At 44.1% G+C, this 25,468-nt stretch overlaps 1 protein-coding gene across 2 annotated transcripts in view; it reads right to left on the bottom strand.

Moving 5' to 3' along the window:
- Nucleotides 1-25,468, bottom strand: part of CCDC78 (coiled-coil domain containing 78) — a 75,974-nt gene that overhangs the window by 40,495 nt on the left and 10,011 nt on the right. Inside the window, exons 1-3 of one of the 2 annotated variants that reach the window (XM_043524621.1) lie at nucleotides 24,479-25,424; nucleotides 19,538-19,843; nucleotides 17,774-17,918 (exon numbers count right to left, since the gene is read on the bottom strand). The exons of the other annotated variant lie outside the window; for it this stretch is intronic. The gene's annotated coding sequence lies outside the window, so the exon portion shown is untranslated. Of the gene's footprint in view, nucleotides 1-17,773; nucleotides 17,919-19,537; nucleotides 19,844-24,478; nucleotides 25,425-25,468 lie in introns of those variants that run through there. 2 annotated transcript variants of the gene reach the window in all.

Below are 25,468 nucleotides of genomic sequence, written 5' to 3'. Positions count from 1 at the left end.
TGTAGACCAAGACCTAAAGGAGTTTCCACCAACTGAACTAGTCAGTGTGTACCCCTGGATATCAGTGAGATAAATCGTAATTAGTTCAATCAGTGCCAACTCTAGTTTGCTCTTGTCTACATGGTACAGCCACACGATTACTGGCTACCAGTGGCTGAGTTGGGATTATTCCCAAGCATAGATAATACTTTAGTCAGAATGGCAGTTGAGATGTGAGACCATAATGGTGGTGTGCAGGCCATGATGGTTAAAGATGGGAGAACTTGATGAGTGATTGTCAAGAGTTAAAGAAATGCAAGTTCTTAATCCCCGTGTTTTGTTATCCTTTTCATTATCTCTATTATTCCTATTGGTCACATGAGTTTAGATAAGAACCTGTCTCTTATGTGTGAATAAAATGCAATGCTCTGAGAGAGCCAAAAATCTGAGCAACTTCTCAATGTCTGTCCAAACCTAGACTCAAAAAGACAGGGAGTGAAGAAAACAGAGGAATAGGGGAGGGATGTGTGATGTTGCACTCCATATGATTTTATGAACATATCCTAATGAGTGTGAATATAATGTAACTGGAATATGCTTCATGCAAAAGGTCTCTTGTAAGGTATCATCACAAAGCTTATAATCTACTGAGTGTGGTCATACTATTTGTATAAATGTATCATTCTTGTATCTGAAACTAGAAATATGAAATATAACTGAGTTCCTATTGTAATTATGCAAAGTGTGGGCCATTAATGGTGGTTTAGAATCTTGATGGCTCCCATCAATTAGGACAATTGACTGTAGATGGCTCTGTTTATTTGCAAGCCTTCCTGGGAGTCAGGCTGGGAAGAATGAAGGCTTGGGGTCTCACAGGATATGTGACCATGTCACCTGGTACTGAAATCCATCTTAAACCTGGGGCTTTTCCATTTAGAAGGAGGGGTGCGGACCTAAAGAGACAAAAGATTCCTGCCTTGTGCCAAAGCTATATAAGGGGGTGGAACAGAACAAAGGGCGCTGCAGTCATGAGAAATCCCCTAGCTACCACCTGAGCTGGAACAAGGGCTGTACCAGGGGAAAGGATTGGGCCCAGACTAGAAGACGGCTAGTCTGTCAAAGAAGCTTACTGGAACATCTCTGAGGGTGAGATTTGCCTGCATTTAGTTTCCTTCTATATTAGGCTTAGACTTGCGTGTTTTATTTTATTTTGTTTGGTAATTCACTTTGTTCTGTCTATTATAACTTGGTACCACTTAAATCCTACTTTTTGTATGTAATAAAAATCACTTTTTAATTTGTTAATTAACCCAGAGTATGTATTAATACCGGGGGGAGGGAGGGGCAAACAGCTGTGCATATCTCTATCAATGTTATAGAGGGCAAACAATTTATGAGTTTATCCTGTATAACCTTTATACAGGGTAAAACGGATTTATTTGGGATTTGGACCCCATTGGAAGCTGGGTATCTGAGTGCTGGAGACAGGAGTACTTCTTCAGCTGTTTTCAGTTAAGCCTGCAGCTTGTGTGGGATGTAGTTCAGACTTGGATCTGTGTTTGCAGCACGCAAGCATATCTGGTTCAAACAAGGCAAGGTACTGAAGTCCCAAGCTAGCAGAGAAAACAGGCTCAGAGGTAGTCAAGGCGCATCAGGTGGCAGTCCCAAACAGGTTTCTGTGACTGAACCCATCACAGGATGGATACCTTGATGTAGGCTTTATCTTGAGCAGAGTATACCAGCTCTACATTAGTGGCATCTGGTCCAGGTTGCTTGAGAAGATTCTTCAGCACCCTCACTGTATATTTCATACATGGACATAGAAAGGGACCAAGTGGCAGAGTCATTCCAGGGCTTATGGAAAGGAGAACTTAATGAAACATGCAATTATGGCTTATTCTTCTGCAAAAGCAATGGACACCACTGAAGTGATTTCACAAGATGATTAAAACAGTGACAGGAATTCATAGTCTCTTCACACCTACTAACCACATCCACATACCAGTGCTGGGATATACAAAAGCTGATGGTGGGTGTTTCAGTGAATGAATGATGAGACCCACATCCCCATCTGCCAAGCACAGTTGGGCCTATTCTACATCTAAAACTTATGTTGACCTAGCTACATCACTCAGAGGTGTCAAAAATGTGTAGTTAAGCCGACCAAAGTCCCAGTATAAACACCACTAGGTCAATGGAAGAATGCTTCTGTCAGCCTAGCTACCACCTCTTGAGGGGGTGGATTTATTACAGAAATGGAAAAACCCCTTCTGCAGCTGTAGCAGGTGTCTAACGCTACAGTGCTACAGCAGCGTAGTTGCAGCTGTGCTGATGTTGTGCTTGTAGCGTAGACATGGCATGAGAATCCAAGGCTAGTTCTCTGATTCCAGAATAACCTCTGAGCATAATCAGAGGCCTGGTCTACACTAGAAAATTAAGTTGGCATAATTCCTATGTTCAGGGGTGTGAAAAATCCACCCCCCTAAACAATGTAATTAAGCCAACCCGTGTGGGGAGCACTAGACTGATGGAAGAATTCTTCCATCAATCTAGCTACCACCTCTTGGGGAGGGGGACTACTTACTATGCCAGTGGGAGAATCCCTCCCATTGGCACATAGGTAGTGTCCACACCGAAGTGCTACAGAGGCGCAGCTGCAGCAACACAGCAGTGCCACTGTAGCACTTTAAGTGTGGACAAGTCCAGAGTCACTTACTCAGACACCAGTTCTGGGATGCATATGAAGCCTTGATTCACCCATCAAGTGATTAACACTCTGCTTCCATCCTACAATCACTGCACAATCCACATAAAAGCACCAGCACTCTCAACCTCTGAGGGTACATCTACACTGGAAAATAAAATAAAATAAATAAAAACAAACCATGACAGCAAGTCTCAGAGCCTGGATGGACTGGTTTGGACTCAAGCTAACAGGGTTAAAAATTGCAGTTGTTTGGGCTTGGGTGGGAGCCTGAGCTCTGAAACATGGAGAGCTCAGATGCCAGACCAAGTGGGAATGCCTACTGTGCTATTTTTAGCCCCTAGCGCAAGCCTTGCAAACCCAAATCAGTTGGCCTAGGCTCTCGGACTCACTGCAGTGGTTTTTTGGTGGTTGTTTTTCACACTGTACACATACTTGTTTCTCAGAGTATCAGAGGAGTAGCTGTGTTAGTCTGGATATCCAACGAAGTGGGTATTCACCCACAAAAGCTTATGCTCCAATACGTCTGTTAGTCTATAAGGTACCACAGGACTCTTTACCGCTTACTGAGAAACAAGATTCTCAAGCCTATACAGTATAGCCACCAGTTCAGACAATTTCACCAAACTACTTCATAAATGCTTTAACACTTGTGCTGAGTTGGAGGCTTCTGGTTCAACTAGATCTCTTTGTTTTTGCTTTATGTTCCTGACTCTTCAAAATGGCATAACATTGAAAACCACAGACAATATGTATTAGGGGATTTAATAATTGTAGGTGTTTTAAAACCTTTTAACTGAGCACCCAGGGACCTTACAAATGGTTTTCTCTATCAGCTGTGCTCAGTAATTTCTCCTTCTTAGGTTAGTAAACTTGTGTATTGTGATAGTTAGAGAACACATGAGAAGAGGATTTTTATCAGGGTGGATAAAAATCAATGATTTCTTTAGAAAAAATCAATTTTTTTAATTTAAATCAGTTTTTTTAATAAAATGCTTTTTTAGGAGAAAAAAACACCTATCTAAAGATAGTTTTAATTAAGATACATTATAGCTCAAAGATATCTCATCATGGAATCAGAGTAGCAGCCGTGTTAGTCTGTATTCGCAAAAAGAACAGGAGTACTTGTGGCACCTTAGAGACTAACAAATTTATTTGAGCATAAGCTTTCATGAGCTACAGGAATGCATCCGATGAAGTGAGCTGTAGTTCACGAAAGCTTATGCTCAAATAAATTTGTTAGTCTCTAAGGTGCCAGAAGTACTCGTTTTCATCATGGAATAGGGATTATAAATTCTAATTTTATAGTATGAGACAATATAGTCATGTAATATTTAAGAAAAGTTTTGTAAAGGAGTTCCAATAGTTCATGGATTAGGGACCCAATCTTATGGGATTCCAGGGGCTTCTGTATAGATTTAGGTTAATCTTTCAATCTACCCAATGGGACTCAGTGCTCAGTCTAGAAGATACCATCAGAGATGCTCAGTTTTGAAGTTCTCAGACTGTGGATTTGTGTCTCCAAAGATAACATGCTTGTTAATAGCAAAAATGTTTTTAAATAAAGAATATATAGGAGGTGAGAAACAACAGACCTCAACCCTATTGTCCCTCTGCAAATTTGTGTGCAGAGTCAATCCCTTACATATCTCTAGAAGTGAGAAGTTTCAAAAAGTTCAACGAATAGAAGATTCATAGATCTGGACAAAGAATTCTGGAGATAAACGTGAGAAGGGAGGGATAGGCAGTAGAAACAAAAGTGAAACTGTTTGAGCAGCATATTCCAGAAGTCTTGGTCTTTCTGAGTGTAGCCTTCATTGATTTGAGATCTACCATTCCCAGCAGGCCGTAAAAGAAACCCAGTTTGGGAATATTTCAGTGAAGTTCCTCTACCTGTGGGTAAGACAGGCATGCATGCAAAATGCAAACAGTGCAACAAAGAAATGCAAGGCCTGGTTGCCCTAATGAAACATCATCATGAGAAGTGTTCCTTCTCAGGAGGAAGCAGTATTGAAGATGATGAAAGGAACATGTCTGAACCTGCAGGATCTTCACGTTGGTAAACTTTTTTATTTCATACTTCTTCCTTAAGGACTGCCTGTCTTCCTTCTGGACTATTCTTGAATTCTCATGTTTGAGCAAAAATTATAGTTGTTACTCTATGGTACTATCATTTTAGATGCACTTGTGATAAAAAATAAATAGCTGAAATAGGCAGATCTTCCTTTTACAATTTCATCTTTAAAGTAGTACTGAGTGTTAGTGAATGCAATGAGTAATACTAAATGAGCAGTATGGTAATAATAATTAAATAACTGCATTGACTTATTTTGTTTAGGAGAATCCATCCTCAACATAAAGGACTCTGAAGACTATCCACTTTCAAGATCACCATCATTTTCTATAGTTTCAGAGTTATCTGCCAATGATAGTGTTTCAGTCACATCATGTATGGCACATAGCCACAGTATATCACCTGCAGCAAAAAAAAAAAAAACCTCCATCATCGAGAAACAACCATAGATAAGTTTCTGTTTATGCAACAAACTCTCCTTTCCGTATGATTGAGAACCCACACTTCATTAACATGGTTCAGTTATTAAGACCAGGATACAGTCGACCCAACAGAGCAGATGTAGCAGACAAATTGCTGCATAAAGTGTACGAAAGAGAAACTGAGGAGTGTGCAAAAGGTCCAGAGGGTAAAATTGTTAACCCGAGTCTTGATGAGTGGAGCAATATCCACAATGATCCTGTTGTAAGTGCTTGTGTGACAACAGAAGAAGGGAATGTCTTCCTTACAAAAACAACTGATACATCAGGAAATGCACACACAGCAGAATACTTACAAGAAGTAGCAGTAAAAGCTATAACAAACTGTGGGAAAAAAATTCAAATGTCTAGTATGCAGCTTGGTCACAGACAATGCTGCAAATGTATCCAAGATGAGAAGAAATTTAGACGAGAGTCCCAAGCTAATAACATACAGTTGCAGTGCTCATTTGATTTACCTCCTAGCCAAAGACTTCAGTGTTCCAGAAATAAAGGCTAATATTGTTGAAATGGCAAAATACTTCCATAACAACCACTTTGCAGCAGCTGCTCTGAAAAAAGTGGGAGGAACCAAGCTAACTCTCCCACAAGATGTGCGATGGAACTCTGTAGTGGACTGTTTTGAGCACTATATCAAGAACTGGCCTAATCTGATGACCGTTTGTGACCCAAATCATGAAAAAATAGATGGCACTGTCACAGCCAAAGTTCTCAAAATTGGGCTTAAGAGAAATGTTGAACACATGCTGAGTATCCTGAAGCCTATTTCTGTAGCCTTGAACAAAATGCAGGGAAACAGCTGTTTTATTGCTGACGCTGTTGAAATTTGGAAGGAACTGAGTGAGATCTTAAAAAGAGAAGTATGCAACAACAGATTTAAATTACAAGCATTAAAAAAAATGAATGGGACAAGCACTATCTCCAGCTCATTTTCTTGCAAATATTCTCAATACTGCGTACCAGGGTCAAACCTTAAGTGCTGAAGAGGAGGAGTTGGCTATGACATGGACATCCAGCAATCATCCCTCCATAATGCCAACTATAACGAACTTCAGAGTTAAGGGTGAATCATTCAAGAAATATATGTTTGCTGATAATGTTTTAAAGAAAGTCACACCAGTGAACTGGTGAAAGTCACTTAAGCAGTTGGATTCAGAGACTGTTGAAGTGATAATCTCACTTAACAGCAGTAGCTTCTTCTGCCGGTGTAGAAAGAATATTATTTTCTTCCTTCAGACTAATTCATTCCAAACTGAGAAATCGTTTGGGACCTGAAAAATCAGGAAAGCTTGTTTTTCTTTTCCAGATTATGAACAAAACAGGAAAATGAAGGTGAAGACGACTGATTTAGCTGCAAAAGCCAATATTTCACGTTTCTCATGTTGACCTGGCTGACATAGTCTATTTAATTTTTGTTTTTTAATTTCATTTAACTATTTTAATTAATTTTAACAAAAACAAACCTGATTTAAAAAGAACTTGAATGTTTAAATTCAAAAATTCATATGCTTGTTTTGTTAAAATATTATATGTTTGCTATAAAAAAAATCCAGAATACATAACATTGTTGTTTTATTTTAATAAAACAATTTAAATGTCTGTCTGGTAATGTTCTCCTCCTAATACAGCATGGCAAGAAAATCCTTCAGATACTAACGATTAACCTGTTGAATTGGAGATATTTATGAAGTCATTGGAAGGTGAACTATCTGCTTCAATTACCTTTGGTAAATGAAATAACCAAACAATTATTCATTTTCTGATATAGCTATAAAACTAATCTGAAAAAAGTTTTCAAAATAAATCACTTTAAAAACATATAGTGTGTACTTTCTAAAAATGAAAAATACATCTATCTCTGAGTTGTGAAGAATATGTAGTAAGGTTATAACAACCAACAAGAATGCACTTTTATGTAGAAATCCATGATTGAATTAAGTCTTCCTGACTCACGGTTTAAATCAAAATTGACTGGATTATTATTTCTATTATTTATTATTTGTACTACCACAACCCCCAGGGAGTTCCATGCATGGACGAGGACCCCATAGTACTAGGTGCTATACAAAACAGAGTAAAAAAGATATTTTTACCCTGATATTTTCTTTTGGTTTAGAAATGTGAGGCCAAATTCTGTCCTAATTTACACCACAGGGAGTAAATCAGGGCAGAATTTGTCCTTTTGTAGTCACAGCATTTTAACATTTACTTGTAGGTGACATCTCCATCCACTCTCAAGTGCAAAAAAAAAAAAGGCTAATTAATGTGTTTTCTCCCGATCAAGAGCTAAAAACTACATTTTCCTGCTGGGCTTTCCCTCCTGCACTGTACTTTTAATTCTTCTTCTTTGGCTATCCCTCAATGAGAGGATGATGTCTGCCAAGGGGGTTCATTGGTGGGTTTTAGGTGGCTGAAGAGTCCTGCAGTTTTTCCCACAGAAGCGACGGGTGTGATCTTGGAGGAGACATAGTTGTTGGCTAGAGCATTACACCCTTTCTTTCCTCCTTTGTTGCTTCTCTGTCTCATGAGCATGTCTGTTCTCCTCAAAGTGGGCTGTGGCTTGGTGTATGGTGTGGCACCAGTGTGTTCTGTTCCGTGCCAAGTCTTCCTAGTTTGTTGGGTTGAAGTCCTCCCGTTTCAAGATATAGATTCATAGATTCATAGATATTTAGGTCAGAAGGGACCATTATGATCATCTAGTCTGACCTCCTGCACAACGCAGGCCACAGAATTTCACCCACCACTCCCACAAAAAAACCTCACACCTATATCTGTGCTATTGAAGTCCTCAAATTGTAGTTTAAAGACCTCAAGGAGCAGAGAATCCTCCAGCAAGTGATCCGTGCCCCATGCTACAGAGGAAGGCGAAAAACCTCCAGGGCCTTCCAATCTGCCCAGGAGGAAAATTCCTTCCCGACCCCAAATATGGCGATCAGCTAAACCCTGAGCATATGGGCAAGATTCATCAGCCAGATACTACAGAAAATTCTTTCCCGGGTAACTTGGATCTTACCCCATCTAAAACCCATCACAGGCCATTGGGCCTATTTACCATGAATATTTAATTACCAAAGCCATGTTATCCCATCATACCATCTCTTCCATAAACTTATCGAGTTTAATCTTAAAGCAAGATAGATCTTTTGCCCCCACTACTTCCCTCGGAAGGCTATTCCAAAACTTCACTCCTCTGATGGTTAGAAACCTTCGTCTAATTTCTAATCTAAATTTCCTAGTGGCCAGTTTATATCCATTTGTTCTTGTGTCCACATTGGTACTGAGTTTAAATAATTCCTCTCCCTCTCTGGTATTTATCCCTCTGATATATTTATAGAGAGCAATCATATCTCCCCTCAACCTTCTTTTAGTTAGGCTAAACAAGCCAAGCTCCCTGAGTCTCCTTTCATAAGACAAGTTTTCCATTCCTCGGATCATCCTAGTAGCCCTTCTCTGTACCTGTTCCAGTTTGAATTCATCCTTCTTAAACATGGGAGACCAGAACTGCACACAGTACTCCAGGTGAGGTCTCACCAGTGCCTTATATAACGGTACTAAGACCTCCTTATCCCTACTGGAAATACCTCTCCTGATGCATCCCAAGACGACATTAGCTTTTTTCACAGCCATATCACATTGGCAGCTCATAGTCATCCTATGATCAACCAATACTCCAAGGTCCTTTTCCTCCTCCGTTACTTCTAGTTGATGCGTCCCTAGCTTATAACTAAAATTCTTGTTATTAATCCCTAAATGCATGACCTTACACTTCTCACTATTAAATTTCATCCTATTCCTATTACTCCAGTTTACAAGGTCATCCAGATCCTCCTGTATGGTATCCCTATCCTTCTCTAAATTAGCAATACCTCCCAGCTTTGTATCATCTGCAAACTTTATTAGCACACTCCCACTTTTTGTGCCCAGGTCAGTAATAAAAAGATTAAATAAGATTGGTCCCAAAACCGATCCCTGAGGAACTCCACTGGTAACCTCCCTCCAACTTGACAGTTCACCTTTCAGTAGGACCCGTTGTAGTCTCCCCTTTAACCAATTCCCTATCCACCTTTCAATTTTCCTATTGATGCCCATCTTATCCAATTTAACTAATAATTCCCCATGTGGCACCGTATCAAACGCCTTACTAAAATCTAAGTAAATTAGATCCACTGCGTTTCCTTTATCTAAAAAATCTGTTACTTTCTCAAAGAAGGAGATCAGGTTGGTTTGGCACGATCTACCTTTTGTAAAACCATGTTGTATTTTGTCCCATTTACCATTGACTTCAATGTCCTTAACTACCTTCTCCTTCAAAATTTTTTCCAAGACCTTGCATACTACAGATGTCAAACTAACAGGCCTATAATTACTTGGATCACTTTTTTTCCCTTTCTTAAAAATAGGAACTATGTTAGCAATTCTCCAATCATACGGTACAACCCCTGAGTTTACAGATTCATTAAAAATTCTTGCTAATGGGCTTGCAATTTCTTGTGCCAATTCCTTTAATATTCTTGGATGAAGATTATCTGGGCCCCCCGATTTAGTCCCATTAAGCTGTTTGAGTTTCGCTTCTACCTCAGATATGGTGATGTCTACCTCCATATCCTCATTCCCATTTATCATGCTACCATTATCCCTAAGATCCTCTTTAGTCTTATTAAAGACTGAGGCAAAGTATTTGTTTAGATATTGGGCCATGCCTAGATTATCCTTGACCTCCACTCCATCCTCAGTTTTTAGCGGTCCCACTTCCTCTTTCTTTGTTTTCTTCCTATTTATATGACTATAGAACCTTTTACTATTGGTTTTAATTCCCTTTGCAAGGTCCAACTCTACTTGACTTTTAGCCTGTCTCACTTTATCCCTACATATTCTGACCTCAATAAGGTAGCTTGCCTTACTGATCCCTCCCTTCTTCCACTCCCTATATGCTTTCTGCTTTTTCTTAATTACCTCTCTAAGATGCTTGCTCATCCAGCTTGGTCTACAACTCCTGCCTATGAATTTTTTCCCCTTTCTTGGGATGCAGGCTTCCGATAGCTTCTGCAGCTTTAATTTAAAATAATCCCAGGCCTGCTCTACCTTTAAACCCATAAATTCTTCAGTCCAATCCACTTCCCTAACTAATTTCCTTAATTTTTGAAAGTCAGCCCTTTTGAAATCAAAAACCCTAGTCGCAGATTTATTTTTGTTAATCCTTCCATTCAGTTTGAACTGAATTAGCTCATGATCACTTGAGCCAAGATTATCCCCTACAACCATTTCCTCTATTTTCCTCTATTTTCCTCTATATGTCTTTGAAGGGCTTCTGCTCCCCTCTGTGAGCCCTTCTTCCCTGACTTAACAGAGAAGAGTACTTGCTGTGGGAGGTGAGTATCAGGCATATGTACACAGTGGCCAGCCCAGCGCAGTTGGTGTTTCATGATCTGCACTTCTACACTGCTGATGTTAGCTGCAGAGAGAATGCTGATGTTAGTGCATTGGTCTTCCCAGAGAATCCTCCTGATGCAGTGCTGCTGGAACCACTCCAGCCACTTGAGGTATGGGCTGTAGGTTACTCAGGTCTCACACACAGAGAAGGGTGGGGATGACAGCTGCCTTGTAAACGAAGATCTTGGTGCCAGTTTGCAGATCCCTGTAATTGAAGACTCGTTTGAGTAGTCGTCCAAAGGATGTGCTGGCACAGCAGATCCTGTGTCCATGTTAGTTGTTTGAGAGAGGTGGCTGCCAAGATATGGAATATGGTCCACACTTTCCAGGGGTTCTCCACTGATAGTGATTTGTGGAGTATGAAGAGTAGTTTGTGCAGATGAGGGCTGGTAGAGTACCTTGTTTTTCCCGATGTTGAGAGAGACACCCAGGCTGTAATAGGCATCTGCAAAAAGATTTAGGATAATTTGCAGGTTGGTGTGATCTTAGATTTTGTTTGGAGACGTCAGATGTTGAGGAATTGGGCATCCATAAAATACTCAATCACGATTCCATCAGGAAGGCGGTCATGGATGACAATCAGTATCACGGCACGGTAAATAGAGAAGAGCGTAGGAGCAATGACACAGGCTTGCTTGACACCTGTGCAAATGATAAATGGTTCGGTCTCTCAGCCACTGCACAGAATGATGGCAGTCATCCCATCATAGAGTAGTCTGATGATGGAAATGAATTTCTGTGGACAGCCAAACCTACACAGCACCTTCCCATAGGGCATCATGATTGACAGAGTCATATACCTTGGTTAGGTCGATGAGTGCCATGAACAGTTCCTGGTGTTGCTCTCTGCACTTCTAAATCTGTCGTGCCACAAAAATCATGTCGGTTGTGCATCAAGATGGCCTGAAGCCACACTGTGATTCGGGAATAAGTTCCTCAGCAAGGTGGAGGAGACAGTTTAGTAGGATCCGGGCAAGGATCTTCACTGTGATGGAGAGGAGGGCGATACCTCTGTAGTGCCCACACAAAGATTTGTCCCCTTTCTTGAATATTGAAACAATGTTGGTGTTCTTAAAGTCAGGTGAAATTTCTTCGCAGGTCCAGATTTTATCGAGGAGTTGGCAAAGTTTGTGCTGGAGTATTGTTCCACCAGCTTTAAAAACCTAAGCTAGGATGCATCTGGGCCTGGTGTCTTGTGATTTTGTTTGTGATGGCATGCCGGCCTTCCTCAAAAGATGGAGGATCAGCAACGTGTTCCTGTAACAATGCAGCCTCTGGCGGGACACAAATGAGATCATCAATTCAGAACAAATTGCTTAGAGCAGGGCAGTGACAACCCAAAGCTGGAGTTCCTTTACTATTAAGGCACGCCACACCAGCCAAAACAGAGAGGACTTCAGTTTTACTCCACTGGCTAACCAGAAGTTATACAAACAATTCCCTCAGATACTCCAGTTCCTTTGTATCACCACCAGCACCACTCCTTATGGGGACGAATGGTTATGAAAACCAATATCCCAGTAAAAGAAAAAAGGTTCTCCCGATCCCAAAAGGGCCAAGCCCCAGACCCAAGACAATATACAAGTCAGATCTTATCCACAGATCACGCTGTTGCCAATCTTTTAAAATCTAAAGGTTTATTCATAAAAAGAAAGAAATATAGATGAGAGCTAAAATTGGTTAAATGGAATCAATTACACACAGTAATGGCATGGTTTAGGCTTGTAGCAGTGATGGAATAAACTGCACGTTCAAATCAAGTTGCTAGAGTACATTCACAGCTTGGATGGGTCATTCAGTCCTTTGTTCAGAGCTTCAGTTTGTAGCAAAGTTCCTCCAGAGCTAAGAATCAGGATTGAAGACAAGATGGAGATGATGCAGCTGCCTTTTATAGTCCTTTTGCCATGTGGCTTGTGCTTCTTTGTTCCAAAAACAAGCTACCCAGCACATGGCATGGAAAAACAGAGTTCTGTCCATAGGCATGTCCCTTGCTGAGTCACAAGGTGTATCTGCCTTCTCTCAATGGGTCACTTGTATAGCTCACAGTCCTTAATGGGTGCTGATGCCAAATTGTCTGGGGTGTCACCCAGAAGCACAGCACAAGTTTGAAATACAGACAGTATAGAGCCAATACTTATCACTTTAAATACAAAATGATACATGCACTCAGATAGCATAATCATAACCTTGTCATAGACACCTTACTTGACCTCCTTTGTAAAATATTTGGTGTCACTATAGAGCCTTGGTTGCAAAAATGATCTATACAGTCACAGTTCCATTGTTGAGGATCGTGGAATGAATTCAATGGTGTCTTCAGAGACTGTGGATTTGCAGTTTAGTACGCTCTCAAAGTTCTCCTTCCAGCATTGTTTAATGGCCACATTGTCCTTGAGGAGGGTGGAACCATCCTGGGAACATAAGAGGGTGGGCTTTTGGAGCTTGGCCCATATATAGCTTTTTTGCTTGAAAGAAGCTTCTCATATCATCTTGGTCTATGAAATCCTGGATTCCTCAAGGAATCAATTCTGAAGCACTTAGACGAGAGGAAAGTGATCAAAAACAGTGAGCATGGATTCACCAAGGGAAAGTCATGCCTGACTAATCTAATTGCCTTCTATGATGAGATAACTGGTTCTGTGGATGAAGGGAAAGCAGTGGACGTGTTATTCCTTGACTTTAGCAAAGCTTTTGACACGGTCTCCCACAGTATTCTTGTCAGCAAGTTAAAGAAGTATGGGCTGGATGGATGCACTACAAGGTGGGTAGAAAGTTGGCTAGATTGTCGGGCTCAACGGGTAGTGATCAATGGCTCCATGTCTAGTTGGCAGGCGGTATCTAGCGGAGTGCCCCAAGGGTCAGTCCTGGGGCCGGTTTTGTTCAATATCTTCATTAATGATCTGGAGGATGGTGTGGATTGCACCCTCAGCAAGTTTGTGGATGACACTAAACTGGGAGGAGTGGTAGATATGCTGGAGGGTAAGGATAGGATACAGAGGGACCTAGACAAATTGGAGGATTGGGCCAAAAGAAATCTGATGAGGTTCAACAAGAACAAGTGCAGAGTCCTGCACTTAGGACGGAAGAATCCAATGCACCGCTACAGACTAGGGACCGAATGGCTAGGCAGCAGTTCTGCAGAGAAGGACCTAGGCGTGACAGTGGATGAGAAGCTGGATATGAGTCAGCAGTGTGCCCTTGTTGCCAAGAAGGCCAATGGCATTTTGGGATGTATAAGTAGGGGCATTGCCAGCAGATCGAGGGATGTGATCGTTCCCCTCTATTCGACATTGGTGAGGCCTCATCTGGAGTACTGTGTCCAGTTTTGGGCCCCACACTACAAGAAGGATGTGAAAAAATTGGAGAGAGTCCAGCGAAGGGCAACAAAAATGATTAGGGGTCTGGTACACATGACTTATGAGGAGAGGCTGAGGGAACTGGGATTGTTTAGTCTACAGAAGAGAAGAATGAGGGGGGATTTGATAGCTGCTTTCAACTACCTGAAAGGTGGATCCAAAGAGGATGGATCTAGACTATTCTCAGTGATAGCAGATGACAGGACAAGGAGTAATGGTCTCAAGTTGCAGTGGGGGAGATTTAGGTTGGATATTAAGAAAAACTTTTTCACTAGGAGGGTGGTGAAACACTGGAATGCGTTACCTAGGGAGGTGGTGGAATCCCCTTCCTTAGAAGTTTTTAAGGTCAGGCTTGACAAAGCCCTGGCTGGGATGATGTAGTTGGGGATTGGTCCTGCTCTGGGCAGGGGGTTGGACTAGATGACCTCCAGAGGTCCCTTCCAACTCTGATATTCTATGATTCTATGATCTCAGAGGCTCTCTCTAGCCACCACTTGTTTTTGATGTCACCATAGCCTCCTTTGGACTTCGGCTTTGAGCAAGTGATAGGCCTCATGTTTTTGTTTATTAGAGGAATCATTTTTCCAGTTACAGAATGCATTTATTTTCTGTTGAATTAATGCTAGGATTTCCTTATTGTTTTCGTCAAGCCAGTCTGGATACAGATGAGTGGAATATCCTGTGGTTTCAGCACATGCACTGTGAATGTTATTTTTAAATTGATCCCAGTGCTCTTAAATGTCAAATGATGTTATCAGGCAAGTTAGAGAGTTTCCTCAGACAGGTGTTACTGGAAAGTCTCACAGCAGGCTTGGTCTTGAAGTGCTTTGATGTTGTACCACTTTCGCTTAAGTCTTTGGGTGTTTGCGGTGTGGTGCGCAAGATTAGTAAACTCAAATCGATGGTCTGTCCAACAATGATTTGTACCTCTCATGGCTCGTCAGTGTAATCTCAGGCTCTGACTGTATCATTGTCAAGGAGGTGCCAGAGTTTGGACTGAGGATGTTTCCAGGTGGTCTTAAATTTCTTGCTCTGCCAAAAGATGGTATTTGTGATGAGCAGGTCATGCTCCACACGTTTGCTGGGGAGGAGAATATCATTGGTGTTTTCATTTCCCACCCCTTCTTTGCCTATTGTGCCACTCCAGAGTTAGCAGTCCTGTCCAATTCTGGCATTGAAATCTTCCAGGAGGATGAGTTTGTCTGCCTTAGGTGTGGCTGTGAGGACTGCATCGAGAGTGCTATAAAACTGCTCCTTGTTGTCTTCCCCATCGAGCGTTGGGGTGTATGCACTGATGACCGTAGCATATTGATTGTTGCAGAGCTTGAGCCGAAGAGTCATGAGACACTCACTGATCCCCACAGGAAGTTCCAAAAGCTGACTAGCAATCTTATTTTTGATGGCAAAGTCAATCCCGTGAATGCGTCTCTCTTCAGGTGGTTTTCTTTTCCAAAAGAAGGTGTAGCCACCTCCATCCTCTTAATTGACCCTCATCAGCCTGGCGGGTTTCACTAAGGGCTGCAATGTCAATGTTGAGTCTTGCCAGCTCTCTGGCAATTATGGTAGTTCTTCTTTCTGGGCATTCATTGTGCTGAAAGTCCATAAGGGTGCGGACATTCCAGGTGGCGAATTTCATTGTCTTGTATCTCTTGTTTCGGCCGCAGAGTTGAGCGATTCCACTGGATGCGGCCATCCAGTTGTAAGAGTATGAGACAGCCTATGTTTGGGGCACCTTTTTTAGCCCCCTCCCCATTTGGGGTGAGCAGAGAGGATCCTGAAAAGATCTGCTCAGTCACAGCCGCTGCTGCCGAAATGCACTTCTGTCTCATCCAAACACAAGATGACCATTACATGGCTGCCGCCTGTGTGCAGGTTTGTGACTAAAGACTCCCAGAGATCACTGCTCCTGTCTTCACCACCACAGGGCTTTGGGCAGGTGTGAGCCCTTTGGCAGAGGCCTGCATGTGAAATCTTTTAGCATGGGGAAACTGATGTGCAGGCAGTAACCACATGAAACTTGACAGAAGGAAAACCCTGACTCAGTGGCAAGGGGATCCAAGACAACCAGGGGCCTCCCTCCTGCTGCAGCCCTCAACCGTCTACACAGCCACAGAGTACTAGAAGGTCCTCTTATATGCCTTATCCATCATTGGGGTCCTGTGAAGTTTGGACCACAGTTAGTCAGGAGCCTCGCCTCAGATCTGCTTGCCAAGGGTGACCCTACCAGGAATATGAAAGGTCCGGACAACACAGCACTGAGGGTCTTTAGCCCACACAAGCCTCTCCACCAAGAGAAGGTTGCAGTCCATCAGAGAGGGCTTTGAATTACAGTCTTTTCAAAATTACAGGTGATTGCAAATCAAAATCTTTGATCAGAACACCAACAAGTGTTTTGGGGGTGATAAAAATTTGAACACCAGCTATGGATCTGAAATGTGCAAATGGCCCCTACCCTTATAATGGGCTGAGCCAAAACCCCAGTGAGGCACCCTAGCCCAAATTTTGGAGTGTTTGAAATCTAGATTCAAATTTTGTGGCTTGGACCCATCTCCCTGCTCTTTTCTCTGACCCAGTGTACTACACATACCTAAGCCCTATGTACACATGACAAGGAGTTCTGAAAATAATGTGTGTCCCCTTTGCATTTGCAAGTAGGAGTGCATATTCTGTTAATAATGGAATGTCTGCTGGACTCAGTCATATTAAACAGGAACATTTGCTGGGTGGGACTCAGACAAGTTGTTCAGTGCTGGAACAGTTAAACTATTTTGAGTTCTTTGGTGCTCTGTTCAAGTCTCCAAACACCAGCTGCTAATCTCTTCTCAGTCAACAGCTCCCCAAAGAGGTAATCGATAGCCAGAGGGATAGAGCGGTCACTCCTGTCACCAGTCAGAAAATGCCACTTCCTGGTATCCAACTCTCCAAAGGTCATGAGGGTCACATTCATCCCTTTGGAGAATACACTCATCAGTAGCTCCGGGGTCTTGGCGAAGACAGCTCATGTTGAGGCTCTGCCATGAAAAAGCTCCTGGAAACGAAGCACAGACAGGGAAAGAGCAAGGGGCAATTGTTTGGGGGACTGTTCATAACAGTGATGGGAACTTGGCTGTCACACCTTTGGGAACCCATGTCTCAGTTAATGAGAACCTGTGGGAAAAGAAAAAAATAATTATAATGCAATGAGCCAAATCCTCGAGCATGAGAGCGGAGTTCTAATGTCAGGCTTAAACTCTGGCTTCCCAAAGTGAGTGGGCTGGAAGTACTGTAAACGTAAGAGTCAGCTTATTAAAAAGAGCACAACATTGACCCACTGTGTGACAATCTTTTCTGGATCTAAGCTAGTGAAACAGGAAAAGAATTTTGAAAGTGAAAGCCCCTTTATTAGACACATGGAATATTGGATCCTGAAGGTACAATAGCAGTTGAGAGTGGCAGCAAGATGAAGAACTGCAGAATAGGGGAATGGTCACAGTCTGCCAGAAACAAAGATTTATTGTCCCGCTGACCCGCAGGGGGCTGCCAGAGATGGAGGAATTTACTTTTCCCTTCCTCCAGAGACCAGGTGGCAAAGATCGTTCCTGCACCCAAATATCCCAATTCAGCACTGTTGGTGACACATAAGGATCTTGTGTTCCTCTGGCTCCCTGTCCAGTGTAATAGAGTGCCACAGCAACAGGCCCAGCAGACAACTGGCATCATGAAAGAGAGCAGGCTGGAGAAAAGAGAAGGCAAAGCATTGACTCCACCATACCTAAAGGCAACCCCTTCCCCAGCAGAGGTTACAGACATGGCCTTTCCTGACCAGGAAGTAATAAGTAGACGGAGATCCAGCCCCCCTTGTGGGCTCAGACAGATCCTCCCAATTACACCAACATTTATCCTGAAGACACTGGAGGCTGGAAAAAAAGGAAAAAGCTGATATTGCTAACAGGTATGGTTGCAACCTGAGGCATTACCAGGAGATCCATATACAGCTCTGAAAACGGAGGAAAAACAGAGGAGAAACATATCAGCCCCGGGTCAATTAAACATCCTTTACTTAGGAACTTTTCAGAACCTCTTCACCTTGAAGAATGCAACAGCCAGAACAGTTGAGAGTCTCTCAGGCTTTAGTGAAAGCCAGAGAATTTATATATGTTAATATTATTTCAGAGACTTTTCCTTGAACTTTTCTCTACTTTCAGCAAGTGTGGCAAGGCATTTCCTCCATCTCGCCACACTTAGCACTTCCCCCTCTAGCAGTGAAAGGGCCTGGGGTAAATCAGCCCCACTTGGACAGTGTTTGTCTTCCCCTCTGTGCTTACTTGTCCATATTTTCAGGGTAGGCCTCCACCAAACAAAGAGGAAACAAACACACAAACAGAAAAACAAAGGGGGATACTTTTCCCTGCCCCATTGCTGGGGTGGGGTGTTGTCCTGTTTGCCCTGGGGTGTCAGTCCTTCCCCTAGCAGATACTCAGCTTTGGCTGTTTCCTCTATGGGATGGAGAGCTGCCTCTCACCCTGGAGAAGCCTACAGTATTTCCCTGTTGCCACAAGCCTGGCAGCAGCTTGTCTCTCTCCCCAGAGGAGGGGTTTTTAAAAGGTCTCAGGCATTCCTTCATTGGATCAGGGGTCCCCAGCTGACCTGAGCTATCCCCTTCTCAGCTTGTAGGAAAAAGGGCCTTTATCATCCTAGGGCTAATATGCATCCCTTTCACTACCCTCTTGCAACCTCCTCATCAACCTTCTCCTAGCGATGGCTAAAGTGGCCATCTATAACACCAGGGAGAGGAGGTTGGCTGATTGGCCGGGGGGGCCTGCAACTGTGGGGCCTGTTTTCATTCTTTCATCTGTTCACGCAGAGTTCCTCTGGGCGGTGTTCCCTGGCTCCTTGGATGCTTTTAGGAGCAGTGGGCACTGCCTGGGTTTCTCTGCTCAGTGTCGCCTTCAGATTCCCTACTTTTGACCCTTTGACCTTCACATGTGCCCTTGTTTTTTCTTCTGTTGTCCCCCATCGAGTCCCAGGCTCAGTGGGCCCTCCCGTTAGGCTGGGGGAGGGGCCTTTAGCCGTGGGTGGGCTGGCGCCTACCCACTTCCCAGAACCCAACAGGACAACCCTCTTGCAGCCATCCAGCCTGACTTTGTCACACAAGGAAGTTAGAAATCATCAGTGTGTTTGATGACCCTCAGTCTGCACCCAAGACAGCCATGTAACTTACGCATATATTATTGTGGCTATGTCATCACAGCAAAAATTATGTGTTTTTAAATCAAGATAGCTAACTCAAGATATCTTCACAAGGATTTTACATTGAGGAGCTAAGGCACAGGTAGTTGTTACCACAATACCCTATATCTGGGGTTGACCTTGACTAGCTAAATAAAAGTAAAAACTATAGTGCCTTGTCTCCACTAGAATTTGACATCAGTATCACTAACTTGAGTTAGTTATCTCAATGTAAAAACACACCAATTTTTTCCAGTGAAGACAGAGATAATTTGTTATATTTTTTAAAATACTGGTGTTCACCTACCTGAGATATTAGAATCTCCTGAGATATTAGAATCTTTTCCAGCTAAGAAATACTTTGTTTGCTTAATTTCTTTACCATATCTTCTCCTTTCATGATGGTTGATTTCACAAAACAGCCTTGCTTGATTTAGCACCTCCCCGTTCTACAATCCAGACCATCATTTTATGGGTCAGGCTCTGTATCTCGAGACTGAATGTCTGTTTCGTATAAGTGGACATAAGTATTCTCCAAAAATCCATTTCCAAGGTTCACTCTATGTAGGAGTGGTTGCTGATTGCGTTGAAAACCTTCTGCCATTTTCACAAGCTATGAGTATTGCACAGAAAGGACACTCAGTAACATCTCCAAATAGAAAACTGTATTCAGTACACTTTAAAAAAAAAAAAAAATCTCTGCAGATCATGAACGATCTTGTCTTTTATTTTTTTAGATTTAGTTTGAAGGATTATGACAGTTTATTTAAAGATGCAACCAACAAACAAACTATTTCTATAATGCAGCAATTTATTTTTATTGTAACTCTATATTTTATTGGGCTTTCTATAGAAATATAAAAGGCTGGAATAATACAAAGTGAATGAAATTCACTATATAAGAGCTAATTATTAATATATATTTATTATTAATCAGTAAACAGTAAATAAGTAATTGTGTGAGAGTTTACCTCCTCACGCACATAACAATTCAATATAAAGTAGACAAATTTCAAAATACTTTTGCAAATTAGGGGATTTTTGATAAAGGAAACTTTCCATCACCAGATCTGTACTATTCTTATTAGTTATGAATTGTTTGTATTGTGGTACCCTGTACACGCCTTGGGAGCAGGACCCCCACTGTGCTAGGTGCTGTACAAGCAGAACCAAAAGGCGGTCCTTTCCCCAAGGAGCTTACAATTTAAGTGTACAGCCATTTTTCAGACTACAAGGCTGTCACTACACTAAAATTTTCCATAATTGCTAAGAGTAGTGCTGCTCCAGCAGTGGTAGCAACCATGGGAGTAATACTACAGGTAAGATTCCAGGCAGCCACAGGCATTTTAAGCATGAAGTTATCTACTCAGCTCAGAGCAGGTCTCCACAACATAGTGCTTAAAATGCCAGTGGCCTTCAGCATCTTGTTACACTAGTAATACAACTGTTGCTCCCTCCAGTGGAGTTGGACAAGACCTAACTGACTTTACCAAAGTGATGCAATGAATTAGTAGCAAACACACTAACAGAATCCAGGACTATGTCTACACTGGAAAAAACTGGGACCCTTAAGCTTCCATGGATGGTAGCAACAGTGAAAACTGTAATGGTGCTGTCTTTTACGGTATTATCTACACTTAGAAATAGCAATGATTAAGCAACCAGTGGCCAGCAAGCAGTGTAGCTGCTCCAGTGCTGATTCCTAAGGCTATGTCTACAGTACAGACCTTACAGTGGCACAGCTGTACCACTGCAGCTGCATTGCTGTAAGGTCTCCCATGTAGCCACTCTATGCCAATAGGAGAGAGCTCTCCTACCAGCATAATTAAACTACCCGCAATGAGTGGTGGTAGCTATGTCAACAGGAGATCGTCTCCTGCTGACATAGCACTATCCACACTGGTGCTTTTGTTGGTGAAACTTCTGTCAGTCAGGGGTGTGTTTTTTTCACACCCCTGGCCAACAAAAGTACTAGTGTAGACAAGGGAAAGGTAGGGTTTGCACCAATTGAACTAATCAGGGATTATTTTTGCCTGAAGCAAGATCCAGTAGCCAAATTTATTACTGAAAGATGCAACTCCTCTGACATCAATGGAGCGGCTCATGTTTACCCCAGAGCTGAATTTGGCCACAGATTCTTCTAGTACATTGTTGCTGATGTTGCGTGCCTGTAGCCCTGGAACTAATGGTAAAGTGAAAATGGACCTGCTTGTCTCAGACTCTTATTTGCCCTGGAATAAAAAGTCATGTTTGCAATGCATTTATGTTACAGCATTTAATAGCGGAAGCAGCAGTTCTATCTATGTTGTTTTGTTGGGACTCATTACAGATGCAGGTAAAGGAATGGAAGGGAACTACTGGGAATTGACTGCTAAATGGAAAGTGCCCTATGGCCCCAAGTGTGATGCTCCACTATGAAAGGGCATATTGGGCCTCCTCAGAAACCAGTGGTGCTCAGCCTGAGCATTGTTTCCAGCCTGGAGAAGTGTCTTACTACTGACATGTGAGAAATCTAGAACTGAGCAGTTGTGTGAATGAGACATCTGATGATCACTCTGTGACTGGCGCTCTGGGCACGACAGAACAGCCCAGACAGGGCTCACCTCAAGAGGCACAGAATATTGGACAGCAAGTAATTTTTGAAATGTAAGCAAATAATCCCATGTTCTCTACGGACATGAAGAGGGCATCTTCAGAGAGGAAGAATCACAGGTAATGATAATTATCCGTATTTGTGCCACAGCTGCAGCCATGGTGTCCACCCCAATTGGCTCTACTGCTCTCAGCATGCAGTGTGGCCTCACCACCTGACTCACTATATCTACCCTACAGCAGCTCAACTACAGTGCTGCAGCTGTAGTGTAGACACTGCTTTTCTAAGGTTTGTCCCCGTCCAATACAGAGATAAAACCAAATGTGGCTTTGGCTGGACATGGGATGCCACTTTGAAGACCACGCTGCTGTTCCCAGAAGTACCAGAGTCCAGTATTCTGGGGGCAGGTGAGTGGCCTCTATAATCCTACATGGACGGAGGGGGGGTTTTCCTCATTGCAATTAATCTGCCTCTCCAAGAGGCGGTAGCTAGTTTGATGAAAGAATCCTTCTGATCTCAGGCTCCCAGGTCTACAAGATAAAAAAAGCTGCACTGCCTTTTTACAGCAAGCCTAATCCCATTTTGGAGGCATCGCCCACTGCCAACCACCAAGCCAAAAACAAGCCACACACTTCAATGACAAAGGCTATGTCTACACCTCCACCCCCACCCCCCCAAAAGACAAAAGTTTTGCTGCAGCACGTGCCAGTGTGAATAGCAGGAGCACTCTCCTGCCAAAAACGCGAATGCCGCTTGTTGGGGGTGGAAGTATTTTGTCAGCAAAAGAGCTGGCAAACGCTGCCCGAATTTTAGGGACACGACTATGTCGACACAGTCATGTTGCTAAAAGCTGGGTAGTGTAGACAAAGCTGAAAAGCAACCGGCTACTTAATTTAAATGAATGGGCAATTACATACACAAAGAAGCCAACATAGGCTTGCTAAAGCAGAAGCCCCACCCCCAGGAAAGCCCCAAAACAAGCAACAGGCTACTTAAAGAAATGAATAGGCAATTAAAGTAACAAGGAAGCCAATATAGGCTTTGCTGGGAGCAGCCTTGGCAAGGCACCAGGCCTCCGTAATCGCAGCACAACGCCCCCATACGGAGCACACAGGTCGGGACCAGCCTTGCAGTACATCATTCCTGTGGTCTCCCCAGAGCCATGCACTGTCATCGTACCGCCTTGGGCAGGGCACTCAGGTCAGGACCGGGCCCCTGCTGGCTGCTTGGGGCTAGACCCAGGCACCATCGGGCCTGGGGGTGGCTTGGCAGAGTGTGCTGACTTCAGCGCACGAGGCCACTGGGTAGGGTGACCAAGTGTCCAGTTTTCGACCGGAACACCGGGTCAAAAAGGGACCCTCGTGGCTCCGGTCAGCACTGCTAACTGGGCTGTTAAAGATCTGGTCGGCAGTGCTGCGGATCTAAGGCAGGCTAGTCCCTACCTGTCCTGGCACTGGGCTGCACCCTGAAAGCAACCAGCAGATCCAGCTCCTAGGCGGAGGCGCAGGGGGCGGACGACCACACAGGGCTCCGCGCACTGCCCCCTCCTCAAGCACTCCAGCCAATGGGAGCTGGGGGGGTGGTCTCTGCAGGCAAGAGCAGTACACAGTACCTCCTTCTCCCCATACCCCCACCTACTAGCGCTGGACCTGCTGGCTGCTTCCAGGGCACACGCAATGCAGTGTCAAGACAGGCAGGGAGCCTGCCTAAGCCCCACTCCACCGCTGACCAGGAACTGCCTGAGCTAAGCCTGTGCCCCAACCTGAGCCCCCCCAACCCAAAGCCCCCTCCTGCACCCCAAACCCCTCATCCCCAGCCCCACCCCAGAGCCAGCACCCATCCCACACCCCAACTCCCTGGCTCAACCCGCAGCCCCCTCCCGCACTCCAAATCCCTCATGCCCCCAGCCCAGAGCCCCCACCTGCACCCCAATCCACTCATCCCCAGCCCCACCCCAGAGCCCGCACCCACAGCTAGAGCCCTCACCCCTTCCTGCACCCCAACTCCCTGCCCCAACCCAAAGCCCCCTCCCACACCCTGAACCCCTCATTTCTGGCCCCACTCCAGAGCCCGCACCGCCTGTTAGAGCCCTCACTCCCTCCTGCACCCCTAGGGTGACGAGATGTCCTGATTTTGGGGTCTTTTTCTTATATAGGCTCCTATTCCCCCCCCCCCCACACACCCCATCCCAATTTTTCACATTTTCTGTCTGGTCACCCTACACACCCCAAGCCCCTGCCCCAGCCCAGTGAAAATCAGTGAGGGTGGGAGAGAATGAGCCACCGAGGTAAGGGGGATGTAGTGAGTGGGGGGCGGGGCCTTGGGGAAGGAGCAGGGTTAGGGTGTTGTTTTCTGCCATTAGAAAGTCAGCAACCCTACCACTGGGTGCCCAGGGCGGGTTGACATTGCGACCATGGGGCCTTCAGCGCCGGGTGGTGGGGGGGGGGGGGGAGAGGGGGTACCATCCCATGCGGGGCCGCTTGGGGCCGGCACTGGGTGCCTTGGGGGCCCCGTTGCTGCGGTAGCTCCTGGGGGTGGGGGGGGGTCACTTGGGACGGGGCTCCGGGCACCATCACCAGAGCCCTGGGGGCCCTCGGAGGGCCGGCCCGGTGGCATCTGCACTTCTCTCCCACGCAAGCCCCGCCGCGTTCCTACCTGAATCTCTCCCAGCAAATGGGCCGCAGGCAGCGTCCCTTCTCCATGACAACACAGGGGCGGGATCACTTCCGGGAGTGGGGCAGAAGCGAAAGTCAGTCAGTGGAAGGGGATGTGGGCGGGACGGCACAGACGGAGGGACGAACTACCCCAAAGGCCGGGCGTTTTCTCGCCTCCTAGCAACCCGCGGAGGGAGCTTCCAGGCAGACAGTGCTAGGTCAGCAGAAGAATTCTTAGTCAACCTAGCTACCACCTCTGGGGCAGGTGGATTAACTATAGGGACAGGCAAACCTTTCCTGTCACGGGAGTGAGTATCTACCCTGCAGCGTTGCTGCAGCATTTCTAGTGCAGCCATGGTTTGTACCCTAAGGAACTGACAATACACTGGGTACTCTCCTCTACTTGTAAATGTCTGAACCTCACCCCCAGAAGAAATTAAAGACTCTATAAACACACTAGAACAGTGGCTTTCAAAATCTATAGTCCGTGGGCACCTAGAACACCACAGTATGTCTGAGATTGCAGAAGGATGTACCACCATTTGCAAAAAAAAAAAAAAAAAAAAAAAAAATTAGGGGTCTATAAAACAAAAAAAATAGGATGAAAACCACTGCTCTAGAAGGCTATTTATTTTGTATCTCCCTCTCTGAGTAGCACTGGAATTGTCCATTATCATTTCCTTTTCTTCATGAAATGCTATACAGCTTAAAGAATTAATTACAAAAACAGAATCCATTAATGAAAAATCAGATGCACAGTGTGTTACTAAAGGGCTGATGGGTTTGAGGTGGGACTCCCAGTAATGTGTGAGAGTCCCTGCACATACTTTGGGGGCTCAACGTGCTTATGTCTGCAGTAATCTCACCAGGAGAGAGAGTGTGGCCTATGGAGAACAGAGCCCTTGTATATTTCAAGGCTCCTGCTGTATTAAAGGCCTTTGTTGTTGTCAAGGTTCCTTCCCCACTCTGAACTCTAGGGTACAGATGCGGG

Source organism: Chelonia mydas, chromosome 10 (genome assembly GCF_015237465.2).
Source record: "Chelonia mydas isolate rCheMyd1 chromosome 10, rCheMyd1.pri.v2, whole genome shotgun sequence".
Classification (NCBI taxonomy): Eukaryota; Metazoa; Chordata; order Testudines; family Cheloniidae; genus Chelonia; species Chelonia mydas.
The sequence above is the reverse complement of the archived record's forward strand: the minus strand, read 5'-3'. Positions and strand labels throughout refer to the sequence as shown.